The sequence below is a fragment of the Strongylocentrotus purpuratus genome, unplaced genomic scaffold (assembly GCF_000002235.5).
Source record: "Strongylocentrotus purpuratus isolate Spur 01 unplaced genomic scaffold, Spur_5.0 spur5_scaffold_2, whole genome shotgun sequence".
NCBI classification, from domain to species: Eukaryota; Metazoa; Echinodermata; class Echinoidea; order Camarodonta; family Strongylocentrotidae; genus Strongylocentrotus; species Strongylocentrotus purpuratus.
The window spans coordinates 24,727,977-24,746,430 of NW_022145605.1; positions in this window are offsets into that span (position 1 = coordinate 24,727,977).

Below are 18,454 nucleotides of genomic sequence, written 5' to 3' on the forward strand. Positions count from 1 at the left end.
CCCCCATATCCCTTTGAAAGGGGCGTAGGGGCAAATATTGTAAAAATTTGAATTATCACAACTTTCGGGCCGAAATTGTAAGGGCCGGGGTGGTTCAGCATTTTGAGGAAAATATTATATTTTTTGAATAGGCTAGTTTCCCCACAGTGAATGTACATACATGCCATTAGATGGATCCTGACCCCCATATCCCTTTGAAAGGGCGTAGGGGCAAATATTGTAAAAATTTGAATTATCACAACTTTCGGGCCGAAATGGTAAGGGCCGGGGTGGTTCAGCATTTTGGAGGAAAATATTATATTTTTTGAATAGGCTAGTTTCCCCACAATGAATGTACATACATGCCATTAGATGGATCCTGACCCCCATATCCCTTTGAAAGGGGCGTAGGGGCAAATATTGTAAAAATTTGAATTATCACAACTTTCGGGCCGAAATTGTAAGGGCCGGGGTGGTTCAGCATTTTGGAGGAAAATATTATATTTTTTGCATAGGCTAGTTTCCCCATAATGAATGTACATACATGCAATTAGATGGATTCTAACGCCTATATCCCTTTGACAGGGGGTAGGGGCAAATATTGTAAAAATTTGAATTATCACAACTTTTCGGGCCGAAGTTGTAAGGGCCGGGGTGGTTCAGCATTTTGGAGGAAAATATTATATTTTTTTGAATTGTCTAGTTTCCCCATAATGAATGTACATACATGCAATTAGATGGATTCTAACGCCTATATCCCTTTGACAGGGGGGTAGGGGCAATATTGTAAAAATTTGAATTATCACAACTTTTCGGGCCGAAGTTGTAAGGGCCGGGGTGGTTCAGCATTTTGGAGGAAAATATCAAATTTTTTTATTAGGCTAGTTTCCCCACAATGAATGTACATACATGCCATTAGATGGATCCTGACCCCATATCCCTTTGAAAGGGGCGTAGTGGCAAATATTAAAAATTTGAGTTTCACAACTTTCGGGCCGAAATGGTAAGGGCCGGGGTGGTTCAGCATTTTGGAGGAAAATATTTTTTTTTTAATTGGCTAGTTTCCTCATAATGAATGTACATACATGAGATTAGATGGATCCTGAACCCTATATCCCTTTGAAAGGGGCGTAGTGGCAAATATTGTTAAAATTTGAATTATCACACTTTCGGGCCGAAATGGTAAGGGCCGGGGTGGTTCAGCATTTTGGAGGAAAATATTTTTTTTTTAATTGGCTAGTTTCCTCACAGTGAATGTACATACATGCCATTAGATGGATCCTGACCCCCATATCCCTTTGAAAGGGGCGTAGGGGCAAATATTGTAAAAATTTGAATTATCACAACTTTCGGGCCGAAATGGTAAGGGCCGGGGTGGTTCAGCATTTTGGAGGAAAATATTATATTTTTTTAATAGGCTAGTTTCCCCATAATGAATGTACATACATGCATTAGATGGATTCTAACGCCTATATCCCTTTAACAGGGGGTAGGGGCAAATATTGTAAAAATTTGAATTATCACAACTTTCGGGCCGAAATGGTAAGGGCCGGGGTGGTTCAGCATTTTGGAGGAAAATATTATTTTTTTTAATAGGCTAGTTTCCCCATAATGAATGTACATACATGCATTAGATGGATTCTAACGCCTATATCCCTTTGACAGGGGGTAGGGGCAAATATTGTAAAAATTTGAATTATCACAACTTTAGGCCGAAATGGTAAGGGCCGGGTTGGTTCAGCATTTTGGAGGAAAATATTTTTTTTTTAATTGGCTAGTTTCCCCATAATGAATGTACATACATGCGATTAGATGGATCCTGAACCTACATATATCCCTTTGAAAGGGGTGTAGGGGCAAATATTGTAAAAATTTGAATTATCACAACTTTCGGGCCGAAATTGTAAGGGCCGGGGTGGTTCAGCATTTTGGAGGAAAATATTATATTTTTTGAATAGGCTAGTTTCCCCACAATGAATGTACATACATGCCATTAGATGGATCCTGACCCCCATATCCCTTTGAAAGGGGCGTAGGGGCAAATATTGTAAAAATTGAGTTATCACAACTTTCGGGCCGAAATGGTAAGGGCCGGGGTGGTTCAGCATTTTGGAGGAAAATATTATATTTTTTTAATAGGCTAGTTTCCCCATAATGAATGTACATACATTGAATTAGATGGATTCTTATGCCTATATCCCTTTGACAGGGGGGTAGGGGCAAATATTTTAAAAATTTGAATGATCACAACTTTTCGGGCCGAAGTTGTAAGGGCCGGGGTGGTTCAGCATTTTGGAGGAAAATATTATATTTTTTGAATAGGCTAGTTTCCCCACAATAAATGTCTATACATGCCATTAGATGGATCCTGACCCCCATATCCCTTTGAAAGGGGCGTAGTGGCAAATATTGAAAAATTTGAGTTATCACAACTTTCGGGCCGAAATGGTAAGGGCCGGGGTGGTTCAGCATTTTGGAGGAAAATATTATTTTTTTTTAATTGGCTAGTTTGCTCATAGTGAATGTACATACATGCCATTAGATGGATCCTGACCCCCATATCCCTTTGAAAGTGGCGTAGGGGCAAATATTGTAAAAGTTTGAATTATCACAACTTTCGGGCCAAAATGGTAAGGGCCGGGGTGGTTCAGCATTTTGGAGGAAAATATTATATTTTTTTAATAGGCTAGTTTCCCCATAATGAATGTACATACATTGAATTAGATGGATTCTTATGCCTATATCCCTTTGACAGGGGGGTAGGGGCAAATATTTTAAAAATTTGAATGATCACAACTTTTCGGGCCGAAGTTGTAAGGGCCGGGGTGGTTCAGCATTTTGGAGGAAAATATTAATTTTTTTTATAGGCTAGTTTCCCCATAATGAATGTACATACATGCAATTAGATGGATTCTAATGCCTATATCCCTTTGACAGGGGGGTAGGGGCAAATATTGTAAAAATTTGAATTATCACAACTTTCGGGCCGAAATTGTAAGGGCCGGGGTGGTTCAGCATTTTGGAGGAAAATATTATTTTTTTTTAATTGGCTAGTTTCCTCATAATGAATGTACATACATGCCATTAGATGGATCCTGACCCCCATATCCCTTTGAAAGTGGCGTAGGGGCAAATATTGTAAAATTTGAATTATCACAACTTTCGGGCCGAAATGGTAAGGGCCGGGGTGGTTCAGCATTTTGGAGGAAAATATTATATTTTTTGAATAGGCTAGTTTCCCCACAATGAATGTACATACATGCCATTAGATGGATCCTGACTCCCATATCCCTTTGAAAGGGGCGTAGGGGCAAATATTGTAAAAATTTGAATTATCACAACTTTCGGGCCGAAATGGTAAGGGCCGGGGTGGTTCAGCATTTTGGAGGAAAATATTATATTTTTTTAATAGGCTAGTTTCCCCATAATGAATGTACATACATTGAATTAGATGGATTCTTATGCCTATATCCCTTTGACAGGGGGGTAGGGGCAAATATTTTAAAAATTTGAATGATCACAACTTTTCGGGCCGAAGTTGTAAGGGCCGGGGTGGTTCAGCATTTTGGAGGAAAATATTATATTTTTTGAATAGGCTAGTTTCCCCACAATAAATGTCTATACATGCCATTAGATGGATCCTGACCCCCATATCCCTTTGAAAGGGGCGTAGTGGCAAATATTGAAAAATTTGAGTTATCACAACTTTCGGGCCGAAATGGTAAGGGCCGGGGTGGTTCAGCATTTTGGAGGAAAATATTATTTTTTTTTAATTGGCTAGTTTGCTCATAGTGAATGTACATACATGCCATTAGATGGATCCTGACCCCCATATCCCTTTGAAAGTGGCGTAGGGGCAAATATTGTAAAAGTTTGAATTATCACAACTTTCGGGCCAAAATGGTAAGGGCCGGGGTGGTTCAGCATTTTGGAGGAAAATATTATATTTTTTTAATAGGCTAGTTTCCCCATAATGAATGTACATACATTGAATTAGATGGATTCTTATGCCTATATCCCTTTGACAGGGGGGTAGGGGCAAATATTTTAAAAATTTGAATGATCACAACTTTTCGGGCCGAAGTTGTAAGGGCCGGGGTGGTTCAGCATTTTGGAGGAAAATATTAATTTTTTTATTAGGCGAGTTTCCCCACACTGAATGTACGTACATGCCATTAGATGGATCCTGACCCCCATATCTGTTTGAAAGGGGCGTAGTGGCAAATATTGAAAAATTTGAGTTTTCACAACTTTTGGGCCGAAATGGTAAGGGCCGGGGTGGTTCAGCATTTTGGAGGAAAATATTATTTTTTTTTAATTGGCTAGTTTCCTCATAGTGAATGTACATACATGCGATTAGATGGATCCTGAACCCTATATCCCTTTGAACGGGGTGTAGGGGCAAATATTGTAAAAATTTGAATTATCACAACTTTCGGGCCGAAATTGTAAGGGCCGGGGTGGTTCAGCATTTTGGAGGAAAATATTATATTTTTTGAATAGGCTAGTTTCCCCATAATGAATGTACATACATGCAATTAGATGGATTCTAATGCCTATATCCCTTTGACAGGGGGGTAGGGGCAAATATTGTAAAAATTAGAATTATCACAACTTTCGGGCCGAAATTGTAAGGGCCGGGGTGGTTCAGCATTTTGGAGGAAAATATTATTTTTTTTAATTGGCTAGTTTCCTCATAATGAATGTACATACATGCCATTAGATGGATCCTGACCCCCATATCCCTTTGAAAGTGGCGTAGGGGCAAATATTGTAAAAGTTTGAATTATCACAACTTTCGGGCCAAAATGGTAAGGGCCGGGGTGGTTCAGCATTTTGGAGGAAAATATTATATTTTTTTAATAGGCTAGTTTCCCCATAATGAATGTACATACATTGAATTAGATGGATTCTTATGCCTATATCCCTTTGACAGGGGGTAGGGGCAAATATTTTAAAAATTTGAATGATCACAACTTTTCGGGCCGAAGTTGTAAGGGCCGGGGTGGTTCAGCATTTTGGAGGAAAATATTATATTTTTTGAATAGGCTAGTTTCCCCACAATAAATGTCTTTACATGCCATTAGATGGATCCTGACCCCCATATCCCTTTGAAAGGGGCGTAGTGGCAAATATTGAAAAATTTGAGTTATCACAACTTTCGGGCCGAAATGGTAAGGGCCGGGGTGGTTCAGCATTTTGGAGGAAAATATTTTTTTTTTTTAATTGGCTAGTTTGCTCATAGTGAATGTACATACATGCCATTAGATGGATCCTGACCCCCATATCCCTTTGAAAGTGGCGTAGGGGCAAATATTGTAAAAGTTTGAATTATCACAACTTTCGGGCCAAAATGGTAAGGGCCGGGGTGGTTCAGCATTTTGGAGGAAAATATTATATTTTTTTAATAGGCTAGTTTCCCCATAATGAATGTACATACATTGAATTAGATGGATTCTTATGCCTATATCCCTTTGACAGGGGGGTAGGGGCAAATATTTTAAAAATTTGAATGATCACAACTTTTCGGGCCGAAGTTGTAAGGGCCGGGGTGGTTCAGCATTTTGGAGGAAAATATTAATTTTTTTTATTAGGCGAGTTTCCCCACACTGAATGTACGTACATGCCATTAGATGGATCCTGACCCCCATATCCGTTTGAAAGGGGCGTAGTGGCAAATATTGAAAAATTTGAGTTTTCACAACTTTTGGGCCGAAATGGTAAGGGCCGGGGTGGTTCAGCATTTTGGAGGAAAATATTATTTTTTTTTAATTGGCTAGTTTCCTCATAGTGAATGTACATACATGCGATTAGATGGATCCTGAACCCTATATCCCTTTGAACGGGGGTAGGGGCAAATATTGTAAAAATTTGAATTATCACAACTTTCGGGCCGAAATTGTAAGGGCCGGGGTGGTTCAGCATTTTGGAGGAAAATATTATATTTTTTGAATAGGCTAGTTTCCCCACAATGAATGTACATACATGCCATTAGATGGATCCTGACCCCATATCCGTTTGAAAGGGGCGTAGGGGCAAATATTGTAAAAATTTGAATTATCACAACTTTCGGGCCGAAATGGTAAGGGCCGGGGTGGTTCAGCATTTTGGAGGAAAATATTATATTTTTTTAATAGGCTAGTTTCCCCATAATGAATGTACATACATTGAATTAGATGGATTCTTATGCCTATATCCCTTTGACAGGGGGGTAGGGGCAAATATTTTAAAAATTTGAATGATCACAACTTTTCGGGCCGAAGTTGTAAGGGCCGGGGTGGTTCAGCATTTTGGAGGAAAATATTATATTTTTTGAATAGGCTAGTTTCCCCACAATAAATGTCTATACATGCCATTAGATGGATCCTGACCCCCATATCCCTTTGAAAGGGGCGTAGTGGCAAATATTGAAAAATTTGAGTTATCACAACTTTCGGGCCGAAATGGTAAGGGCCGGGGTGGTTCAGCATTTTGGAGGAAAATATTATTTTTTTTTAATTGGCTAGTTTGCTCATAGTGAATGTACATACATGCCATTAGATGGATCCTGACCCCCATATCCCTTTGAAAGTGGCGTAGGGGCAAATATTGTAAAAGTTTGAATTATCACAACTTTCGGGCCAAAATGGTAAGGGCCAGGGTGGTTCAGCATTTTGGAGGAAAATATTATATTTTTTTAATAGGCTAGTTTCCCCATAATGAATGTACATACATTGAATTAGATGGATTCTTATGCCTATATCCCTTTGACAGGGGGGTAGGGGCAAATATTTTAAAAATTTGAATGATCACAACTTTTCGGGCCGAAGTTGTAAGGGCCGGGGTGGTTCAGCATTTTGGAGGAAAATATTAATTTTTTTTATTAGGCGAGTTTCCCCACACTGAATGTACGTACATGCCATTAGATGGATCCTGACCCCCATATCCCTTTGAAAGGGGCGTAGTGGCAAATATTGAAAATTTGAGTTTTCACAACTTTTGGGCCGAAATGGTAAGGGCCGGGGTGGTTCAGCATTTTGGAGGAAAATATTATTTTTTTTAATTGGCTAGTTTCCCCATAGTGAATGTACATACATGCGATTAGATGGATCCTGAACCCTATATCCCTTTGAACGGGGTGTAGGGGCAAATATTGTAAAAATTTGAATTATCACAACTTTCGGGCCGAAATTGTAAGGGCCGGGGTGGTTCAGCATTTTGGAGGAAAATATTATATTTTTTGAATAGGCTAGTTTCCCCATAATGAATGTACATACATGCAATTAGATGGATTCTAATGCCTATATCCCTTTGACAGGGGGGTAGGGGCAAATATTGTAAAAATTGAATTATCACAACTTTCGGGCCGAAATTGTAAGGGCCGGGGTGGTTCAGCATTTTGGAGGAAAATATTATTTTTTTAATTGGCTAGTTTCCTCATAATGAATGTACATACATGCCATTAGATGGATCCTGACCCCCATATCCCTTTGAAAGTGGCGTAGGGGCAAATATTGTAAAAGTTTGAATTATCACAACTTTCGGGCCAAAATGGTAAGGGCCGGGGTGGTTCAGCATTTTGGAGGAAAATATTATATTTTTTTAATAGGCTAGTTTCCCCATAATGAATGTACATACATTGAATTAGATGGATTCTTATGCCTATATCCCTTTGACAGGGGGGTAGGGGCAAATATTTTAAAAATTTGAATGATCACAACTTTTCGGGCCGAAGTTGTAAGGGCCGGGGTGGTTCAGCATTTTGGAGGAAAATATTATATTTTTTGAATAGGCTAGTTTCCCCACAATAAATGTCTTTACATGCCATTAGATGGATCCTGACCCCCATATCCCTTTGAAAGGGGCGTAGTGGCAAATATTGAAAAATTTGAGTTATCACAACTTTCGGGCCGAAATGGTAAGGGCCGGGGTGGTTCAGCATTTTGGAGGAAAATATTTTTTTTTTTAATTGGCTAGTTTGCTCATAGTGAATGTACATACATGCCATTAGATGGATCCTGACCCCCATATCCCTTTGAAAGTGGCGTAGGGGCAAATATTGTAAAAGTTTGAATTATCACAACTTTCGGGCCAAAATGGTAAGGGCCAGGGTGGTTCAGCATTTTGGAGGAAAATATTATATTTTTTTAATAGGCTAGTTTCCCCATAATGAATGTACATACATTGAATTAGATGGATTCTTATGCCTATATCCCTTTGACAGGGGGGTAGGGGCAAATATTTTAAAAATTTGAATGATCACAACTTTTCGGGCCGAAGTTGTAAGGGCCGGGGTGGTTCAGCATTTTGGAGGAAAATATTAATTTTTTTTATTAGGCGAGTTTCCCCACACTGAATGTACGTACATGCCATTAGATGGATCCTGACCCCCATATCTGTTTGAAAGGGGCGTAGTGGCAAATATTGAAAAATTTGAGTTTTCACAACTTTTGGGCCGAAATGGTAAGGGCCGGGGTGGTTCAGCATTTTGGAGGAAAATATTATTTTTTTTTAATTGGCTAGTTTCCTCATAATGAATGTACATACATGCGATTAGATGGATCCTGAACCCTATATCCCTTTGAACGGGGTGTAGGGGCAAATATTGTAAAAATTTGAATTATCACAACTTTCGGGCCGAAATTGTAAGGGCCGGGGTGGTTCAGCATTTTGGAGGAAAATATTATATTTTTTGAATAGGCTAGTTTCCCCACAATGAATGTACATACATGCCATTAGATGGATCCTGACTCCCATATCCCTTTGAAAGGGGCGTAGGGGCAAATATTGTAAAAATTGAATTATCACAACTTTCGGGCCGAAATGGTAAGGGCTGGGGTGGTTCAGCATTTTGGAGGAAAATATTATATTTTTTTAATAGGCTAGTTTCCCCATAATGAATGTACATACATTGAATTAGATGGATTCTTATGCCTATATCCCTTTGACAGGGGGGTAGGGGCAAATATTTTAAAAATTTGAATGATCACAACTTTTCGGGCCGAAGTTGTAAGGGCCGGGGTGGTTCAGCATTTTGGAGGAAAATATTATATTTTTTGAATAGGCTAGTTTCCCCACAATAAATGTCTATACATGCCATTAGATGGATCCTGACCCCCATATCCCTTTGAAAGGGGCGTAGTGGCAAATATTGAAAAATTTGAGTTATCACAACTTTCGGGCCGAAATGGTAAGGGCCGGGGTGGTTCAGCATTTTGGAGGAAAATATTATTTTTTTTTAATTGGCTAGTTTGCTCATAGTGAATGTACATACATGCCATTAGATGGATCCTGACCCCCATATCCCTTTGAAAGTGGCGTAGGGGCAAATATTGTAAAAGTTTGAATTATCACAACTTTCGGGCCAAAATGGTAAGGGCCGGGGTGGTTCAGCATTTTGGAGGAAAATATTATATTTTTTTAATAGGCTAGTTTCCCCATAATGAATGTACATACATTGAATTAGATGGATTCTTATGCCTATATCCCTTTGACAGGGGGGTAGGGGCAAATATTTTAAAAATTTGAATGATCACAACTTTTCGGGCCGAAGTTGTAAGGGCCGGGGTGGTTCAGCATTTTGGAGGAAAATATTAATTTTTTTTATTAGGCGAGTTTCCCCACACTGAATGTACGTACATGCCATTAGATGGATCCTGACCCCCATATCCCTTTGAAAGGGGCGTAGTGGCAAATATTGAAAGATTTGAGTTTTCACAACTTTTGGGCCGAAATGGTAAGGGCCGGGGTGGTTCAGCATTTTGGAGGAAAATATTATTTTTTTTAATTGGCTAGTTTCCTCATAGTGAATGTACATACATGCGATTAGATGGATCCTGAACCCTATATCCCTTTGAACGGGGCGTAGGGGCAAATATTGTAAAAATTTGAATTATCACAACTTTCGGGCCGAAATTGTAAGGGCCGGGGTGGTTCAGCATTTTGGAGGAAAATATTATATTTTTTGAATAGGCTAGTTTCCCCATAATGAATGTACATACATGCAATTAGATGGATTCTAATGCCTATATCCCTTTGACAGGGGGGTAGGGGCAAATATTGTAAAAATTTGAATTATCACAACTTTCGGGCCGAAATTGTAAGGGCCGGGGTGGTTCAGCATTTTGGAGGAAAATATTATTTTTTTTTAATTGGCTAGTTTCCTCATAATGAATGTACATACATGCCATTAGATGGATCCTGACCCCCATATCCCTTTGAAAGTGGCGTAGGGGCAAATATTGTAAAAGTTTGAATTATCACAACTTTCGGGCCAAAATGGTAAGGGCCGGGGTGGTTCAGCATTTTGGAGGAAAATATTATATTTTTTTAATAGGCTAGTTTCCCCATAATGAATGTACATACATTGAATTAGATGGATTCTTATGCCTATATCCCTTTGACAGGGGGGTAGGGGCAAATATTTTAAAAATTTGAATGATCACAACTTTTCGGGCCGAAGTTGTAAGGGCCGGGGTGGTTCAGCATTTTGGAGGAAAATATTATATTTTTTGAATAGGCTAGTTTCCCCACAATAAATGTCATACATGCCATTAGATGGATCCTGACCCCCATATCCCTTTGAAAGGGGCGTAGTGGCAAATATTGAAAAATTTGAGTTATCACAACTTTCGGGCCGAAATGGTAAGGGCCGGGGTGGTTCAGCATTTTGGAGGAAAATATTTTTTTTTTTTAATTGGCTAGTTTGCTCATAATGAATGTACATACATGCCATTAGATGGATCCTGACCCCCATATCCCTTTGAAAGTGGCGTAGGGGCAAATATTGTAAAAGTTTGAATTATCACAACTTTCGGGCCAAAATGGTAAGGGCCGGGGTGGTTCAGCATTTTGGAGGAAAATATTATATTTTTTTAATAGGCTAGTTTCCCCATAATGAATGTACATACATGAATTAGATGGATTCTTATGCCTATATCCCTTTGACAGGGGGGTAGGGGCAAATATTTTAAAAATTTGAATGATCACAACTTTTCGGGCCGAAGTTGTAAGGGCCGGGGTGGTTCAGCATTTTGGAGGAAAATATTATTTTTTTTAATAGGCTAGTTTCCCCACAATGAATGTACGTACATGCCATTAGATGGATCCTGACCCCCATATCCCTTTGAAAGGGGCGTAGTGGCAAATATTGAAAAATTTGAATTTTCACAACTTTTGGGCCGAAATGGTAAGGGCCGGGGTGGTTCAGCATTTTGGAGGAAAATATTATTTTTTTTTAATTGGCTAGTTTCCTCATATGAATGTACATACATGCCATTAGATGGATCCTGACCCCCATATCCCTTTGAAAGTGGCGTAGGGCAAATATTGTAAAAATTTGAATTATCACAACTTTCGGGCCGAAATGGTAAGGGCCGGGGTGGTTCAGCATTTTGGAGGAAAATATTATATTTTTTGAATAGGCTAGTTTCCCCACAATGAATGTCATACATGCCATTAGATGGATCCTGACCCCCATATCCCTTTGAAAGGGGCGTAGTGGCAAATATTGTAAAATTTGAATTATCACAACTTTCGGGCCGAAATTGTAAGGGCCGGGGTGGTTCAGCATTTTGGAGGAAAATATTATATTTTTTTAATAGGCTAGTTTCCCCATAATGAATGTACATACATTGAATTAGATGGATTCTTATGCCTATATCCCTTTGACAGGGGGTAGGGGCAAATATTTTAAAAATTTGAATGATCACAACTTTTCGGGCCGAAGTTGTAAGGGCCGGGGTGGTTCAGCATTTTGGAGGAAAATATTATATTTTTTGAATAGGCTAGTTTCCCCACAATGAATGTCTATACATGCCATTAGATGGATCCTGACCCCCATATCCCTTTGAAAGGGGCGTAGTGGCAAATATTGAAAAATTTGAGTTATCACAACTTTCGGGCCGAAATGGTAAGGGCCGGGGTGGTTCAGCATTTTGGAGGAAAATATTATTTTTTTTTAATTGGCTAGTTTCCTCATAGTGAATGTACATACATGCCATTAGATGGATCCTGACCCCCATATCCCTTTGAAAGTGGCGTAGGGGCAAATATTGTAAAAGTTTGAATTATCACAACTTTCGGGCCAAAATGGTAAGGGCCGGGGTGGTTCAGCATTTTGGAGGAAAATATTATATTTTTTTAATAGGCTAGTTTCCCCATAATGAATGTACATACATTGAATTAGATGGATTCTTATGCCTATATCCCTTTGACAGGGGGGTAGGGGCAAATATTTTAAAAATTTGAATGATCACAACTTTTCGGGCCGAAGTTGTAAGGGCCGGGGTGGTTCAGCATTTTGGAGGAAAATATTAATTTTTTTTATTAGGCTAGTTTCCCCACAATGAATGTACATACATGCCATTAGATGGATCCTGACCCCATATCCGTTTGAAAGGGGCGTAGGGGCAAATATTGAAAAATTTGAGTTTTCACAACTTTTGGGCCGAAATGGTAAGGGCCGGGGTGGTTCAGCATTTTGGAGGAAAATATTATTTTTTTTTAATTGGCTAGTTTCCTCATAGTGAATGTACATACATGCCATTAGATGGATCCTGACCCCCATATCCCTTTGAAAGTGGCGTAGGGGCAAATATTGTAAAAATTTGAATTATCACATTTTTCGGGCCGAAATGGTAAGGGCCGGGGTGGTTCAGCATTTTGGAGGAAAATATTATATTTTTTGAATAGGCTAGTTTCCCCACAATAAATGTCTATACATGCCATTAGATGGATCCTGACCCCCATATCCCTTTGAAAGGGGCGTAGTGGCAAATATTGAAAAATTTGAGTTATCACAACTTTCGGGCCGAAATGGTAAGGGCCGGGGTGGTTCAGCATTTTGGAGGAAAATATTATTTTTTTTAATTGGCTAGTTTCCTCATAATGAATGTACATACATGCCATTAGATGGATCCTGACCCCCATATCCCTTTGAAAGTGGCGTAGGGGCAAATATTGTAAAAGTTTGAATTATCACAACTTTCGGGCCAAAATGGTAAGGGCCGGGGTGGTTCAGCATTTTGGAGGAAAATATTATATTTTTTTAATAGGCTAGTTTCCCCATAATGAATGTACATACATTGAATTAGATGGATTCTTATGCCTATATCCCTTTGACAGGGGGGTAGGGGCAAATATTGTAAAATTTGAATTATCACAACTTTCGGGCCGAAATGGTAAGGGCCGGGGTGGTTCAGCATTTTGGAGGAAAATATTATATTTTTTTAATAGGCTAGTTTCCCCACAATGAATGTACATACATGCATTAGATGGATTCTGACCCCATATCCCTTTGAAAGGGGGTAGGGGCAAATATTGTAAAAATTTGAATTATCACAACTTTTCGGGCCGAAATTGTAAGGGCCGGGGTGGTTCAGCATTTTGGAGGAAAATATTAATTTTTTTATTAGGCTAGTTTCCCCACAATGAATGTACATACATGCCATTAGATGGATCCTGACCCCCATATCCCTTTGAAAGGGGCGTAGGGGCAAATATTGAAAAATTTGAATTATCACAACTTTCGGGCCGAAATGGTAAGGGCCGGGGTGGTTCAGCATTTTGGAGGAAAATATTATTTTTTTTAATTGGCTAGTTTCCCCATAATGAATGTACATACATGCCATTAGATGGATCCTGACCCCCATATCCCTTTGAAAGTGGCGTAGGGGCAAATATTGTAAAAGTTTGAATTATCACAACTTTCGGGCCAAATGGTAAGGGCCGGGGTGGTTCAGCATTTTGGAGGAAAATATTATATTTTTTTAATAGGCTAGTTTCCCCATGATGAATGTACATACATTGAATTAGATGGATTCTTGCCTATATCCCTTTGACAGGGGGGTAGGGGCAAATATTTAAAAATTTGAATGATCACAACTTTTCGGGCCGAAGTTGTAAGGGCCGGGGTGGTTCAGCATTTTGGAGGAAAATATTATATTTTTTGAATAGGCTAGTTTCCCCACAATAAATGTCTATACATGCCATTAGATGGATCCTGACCCCCATATCCCTTTGAAAGGGGCGTAGTGGCAAATATTGAAAAATTTGAATTATCACAACTTTCGGGCCGAAATGGTAAGGGCCGGGGTGGTTCAGCATTTTGGAGGAAAATATTATTTTTTTTAATTGGCTAGTTTCCTCATAATGAATGTACATACATGCCATTAGATGGATCCTGACCCCCATATCCCTTTGAAAGTGGCGTAGGGGCAAATATTGTAAAAGTTTGAATTATCACAACTTTCGGGCCAAAATGGTAAGGGCCGGGGTGGTTCAGCATTTTGGAGGAAAATATTATATTTTTTTAATAGGCTAGTTTCCCCATAATGAATGTACATACATTGAATTAGATGGATTCTTATGCCTATATCCCTTTGACAGGGGGGTAGGGGCAAATATTTTAAAAATTTGAATGATCACAACTTTTCGGGCCGAAGTTGTAAGGGCCGGGGTGGTTCAGCATTTTGGAGGAAAATATTATTTTTTTTATTAGGCTAGTTTCCCCACAATGAATGTACGTACATGCCATTAGATGGATCCTGACCCCCATATCCGTTTGAAAGGGGCGTAGTGGCAAATATTGAAAAATTTGAGTTTCACAACTTTTGGGCCGAAATGGTAAGGGCCGGGGTGGTTCAGCATTTTGGAGGAAAATATTATTTTTTTTTAATTGGCTAGTTTCCTCATAGTGAATGTACATACATGCCATTAGATGGATCCTGACCCCCATATCCCTTTGAAAGTGGCGTAGGGGCAAATATTGTAAAAATTTGAATTATCACAACTTTCGGGCCGAAATGGTAAGGGCCGGGGTGGTTCAGCATTTTGGAGGAAAATATTATATTTTTTTAATAGGCTAGTTTCCCCATAATGAATGTACATACATTGAATTAGATGGATCCTGACCCCCATATCCCTTTGACAGGGGGGTAGGGGCAAATATTTTAAAATTTGAATGATCACAACTTTTCGGGCCGAAGTTGTAAGGGCCGGGGTGGTTCAGCATTTTGGAGGCTAGTTTTCCCCCACAATGAATGTACATACATGCCATTAGATGGATCCTGACCCCCATATCCCTTTGAAAGGGGCGTAGGGGCAAATATTGAAAAATTTGAGTTATCACAACTTTCGGGCCGAAATGGTAAGGGCCGGGGTGGTTCAGCATTTTGGAGGAAAATATTATATTTTTTGAATAGGCTAGTTTCCCCATAATGAATGTACATACATGCAATTAGATGGATTCTAATGCCTATATCCCTTTGACAGGGGGGTAGGGGCAAATATTGTAAAAATTAGAATTATCACAACTTTCGGGCCGAAATTGTAAGGGCCGGGGTGGTTCAGCATTTTGGAGGAAAATATTATTTTTTTTTAATTGGCTAGTTTCCTCATAATGAATGTACATACATGCCATTAGATGGATCCTGACCCCCATATCCCTTTGAAAGTGGCGTAGGGGCAAATATTGTAAAAGTTTGAATTATCACAACTTTCGGGCCAAAATGGTAAGGGCCGGGGTGGTTCAGCATTTTGGAGGAAAATATTATATTTTTTTAATAGGCTAGTTTCCCCATAATGAATGTACATACATTGAATTAGATGGATTCTTATGCCTATATCCCTTTGACAGGGGGGTAGGGGCAAATATTTTAAAAATTTGAATGATCACAACTTTTCGGGCCGAAGTTGTAAGGGCCGGGGTGGTTCAGCATTTTGGAGGAAAATATTATATTTTTTGAATAGGCTAGTTTCCCCACAATAAATGTCTATACATGCCATTAGATGGATCCTGACCCCCATATCCCTTTGAAAGGGGCGTAGTGGCAAATATTGAAAAATTTGAGTTATCACAACTTTCGGGCCGAAATGGTAAGGGCCGGGGTGGTTCAGCATTTTGGAGGAAAATATTATTTTTTTTTAATTGGCTAGTTTGCTCATAGTGAATGTACATACATGCCATTAGATGGATCCTGACCCCCATATCCCTTTGAAAGTGGCGTAGGGGCAAATATTGTAAAAGTTTGAATTATCACAACTTTCGGGCCAAAATGGTAAGGGCCGGGGTGGTTCAGCATTTTGGAGGAAAATATTATATTTTTTTAATAGGCTAGTTTCCCCATAATGAATGTACATGTACATACATTGAATTAGTTGGATTCTTATGCCTATATCCCTTTGACAGGGGGGTAGGGGCAAATATTTTAAAAATTTGAATGATCACAACTTTTCGGGCCGAAGTTGTAAGGGCCGGGGTGGTTCAGCATTTTGGAGGAAAATATTATATTTTTTGAATAGGCTAGTTTCCCCACAGTGAATGTACATACATGCCATTAGATGGATCCTGACCCCCATATCCCTTTGAAAGTGGCGTAGGGGCAAATATTGTAAAAATTTGAATTATCACAACTTTTCGGGCCGAAGTTGTAAGGGCCGGGGTGGTTCAGCATTTTGGAGGAAAATATTATATTTTTTGAATAGGCTAGTTTCCCCATAATGAATGTACATACATGCAATTAGATGGATTCTAATGCCTAACTCCCTTTGACAGGGGGGTAGGGGCAAATATTGTAAAATTTGAATTATCACACCTTTCGGGCCGAAATTGTAAGGGCCGGGGTGGTTCAGCACTTTGGAGGAAAATATTTTTTTTTTTTAATTGGCTAGTTTCCTCATAATGAATGTACATACATGCCATTAGATGGATCCTGACCCCCATATCCCTTTGAAAGTGGCGTAGGGGCAAATATTGTAAAAGTTTGAATTGTCACAACTTTCGGGCCAAAATGGTAAGGGCAGGGGTGGTTCAGCATTTTGGAGGAAAATATTATATTTTTTTAATAGGCTAGTTTCCCCATAATGAATGTACATACATTGAATTAGATGGATTCTTATGCCTATATCCCTTTGACAGGGGGTAGGGGCAAATATTTTAAAAATTTGAATGATCACAACTTTTCGGGCCGAAGTTGTAAGGGCCGGGGTGGTTCAGCATTTTGGAGGAAAATATTATATTTTTTGAATAGGCTAGTTTCCCCACAATAAATGTCTATACATGCCATTAGATGGATCCTGACCCCCATATCCCTTTGAAAGGGGCGTAGTGGCAAATATTGAAAAATTTGAGTTATCACAACTTTCGGGCCGAAATGGTAAGGGCCGGGGTGGTTCAGCATTTTGGAGGAAAATATTATTTTTTTTAATTGGCTAGTTTGCTCATAGTGAATGTACATACATGCCATTAGATGGATCCTGACCCCCATATCCCTTTGAAAGTGGCGTAGGGGCAAATATTGTAAAAGTTTGAATTATCACAACTTTCGGGCCAAAATGGTAAGGGCCGGGGTGGTTCAGCATTTTGGAGGAAAATATTATATTTTTTTAATAGGCTAGTTTCCCCATAATGAATGTACATGTACATACATTGAATTAGTTGGATTCTTATGCCTATATCCCTTTGACAGGGGGGTAGGGGCAAATATTTTAAAATTTGAATGATCACAACTTTTCGGGCCGAAGTTGTAAGGGCCGGGGTGGTTCAGCATTTTGGAGGAAAATATTAATTTTTTTTATTAGGCGAGTTTCCCCACACTGAATGTACGTACATGCCATTAGATGGATCCTGACCCCCATATCCGTTTGAAAGGGGCGTAGTGGCAAATATTGGAAAATTTGAGTTTTCACAACTTTTGGGCCGAAATTGTAAGGGCCGGGGTGGTTCAGCATTTTGGAGGAAAATATTATATTTTTTGAATAGGCTAGTTTCCCCATAATGAATGTACATACATGCAATTAGATGGATTCTAATGCCTATATCCCTTTGACAGGGGGGTAGGGGCAAATATTGTAAAAATTAGAATTATCACAACTTTCGGGCCGAAATTGTAAGGGCCGGGGTGGTTCAGCATTTTGGAGGAAAATATTATTTTTTTTTAATTGGCTAGTTTCCTCATAATGAATGTACATACATGCCATTAGATGGATCCTGACCCCCATATCCCTTTGAAAGTGGCGTAGGGGCAAATATTGTAAAAGTTTGAATTGTCACAACTTTCGGGCCAAAATGGTAAGGGCAGGGGTGGTTCAGCATTTTGGAGGAAAATATTATATTTTTTTAATAGGCTAGTTTCCCCATAATGAATGTACATACATTGAATTAGATGGATTCTTATGCCTATATCCCTTTGACAGGGGGTAGGGGCAAATATTTTAAAAATTTGAATGATCACAACTTTTCGGGCCGAAGTTGTAAGGGCCGGGGTGGTTCAGCATTTTGGAGGAAAATATTATATTTTTTGAATAGGCTAGTTTCCCCACAATAAATGTCTATACATGCCATTAGATGGATCCTGACCCCCATATCCCTTTGAAAGGGGCGTAGTGGCAAATATTGAAAAATTTGAGTTATCACAACTTTCGGGCCGAAATGGTAAGGGCCGGGGTGGTTCAGCATTTTGGAGGAAAATATTATTTTTTTTTAATTGGCTAGTTT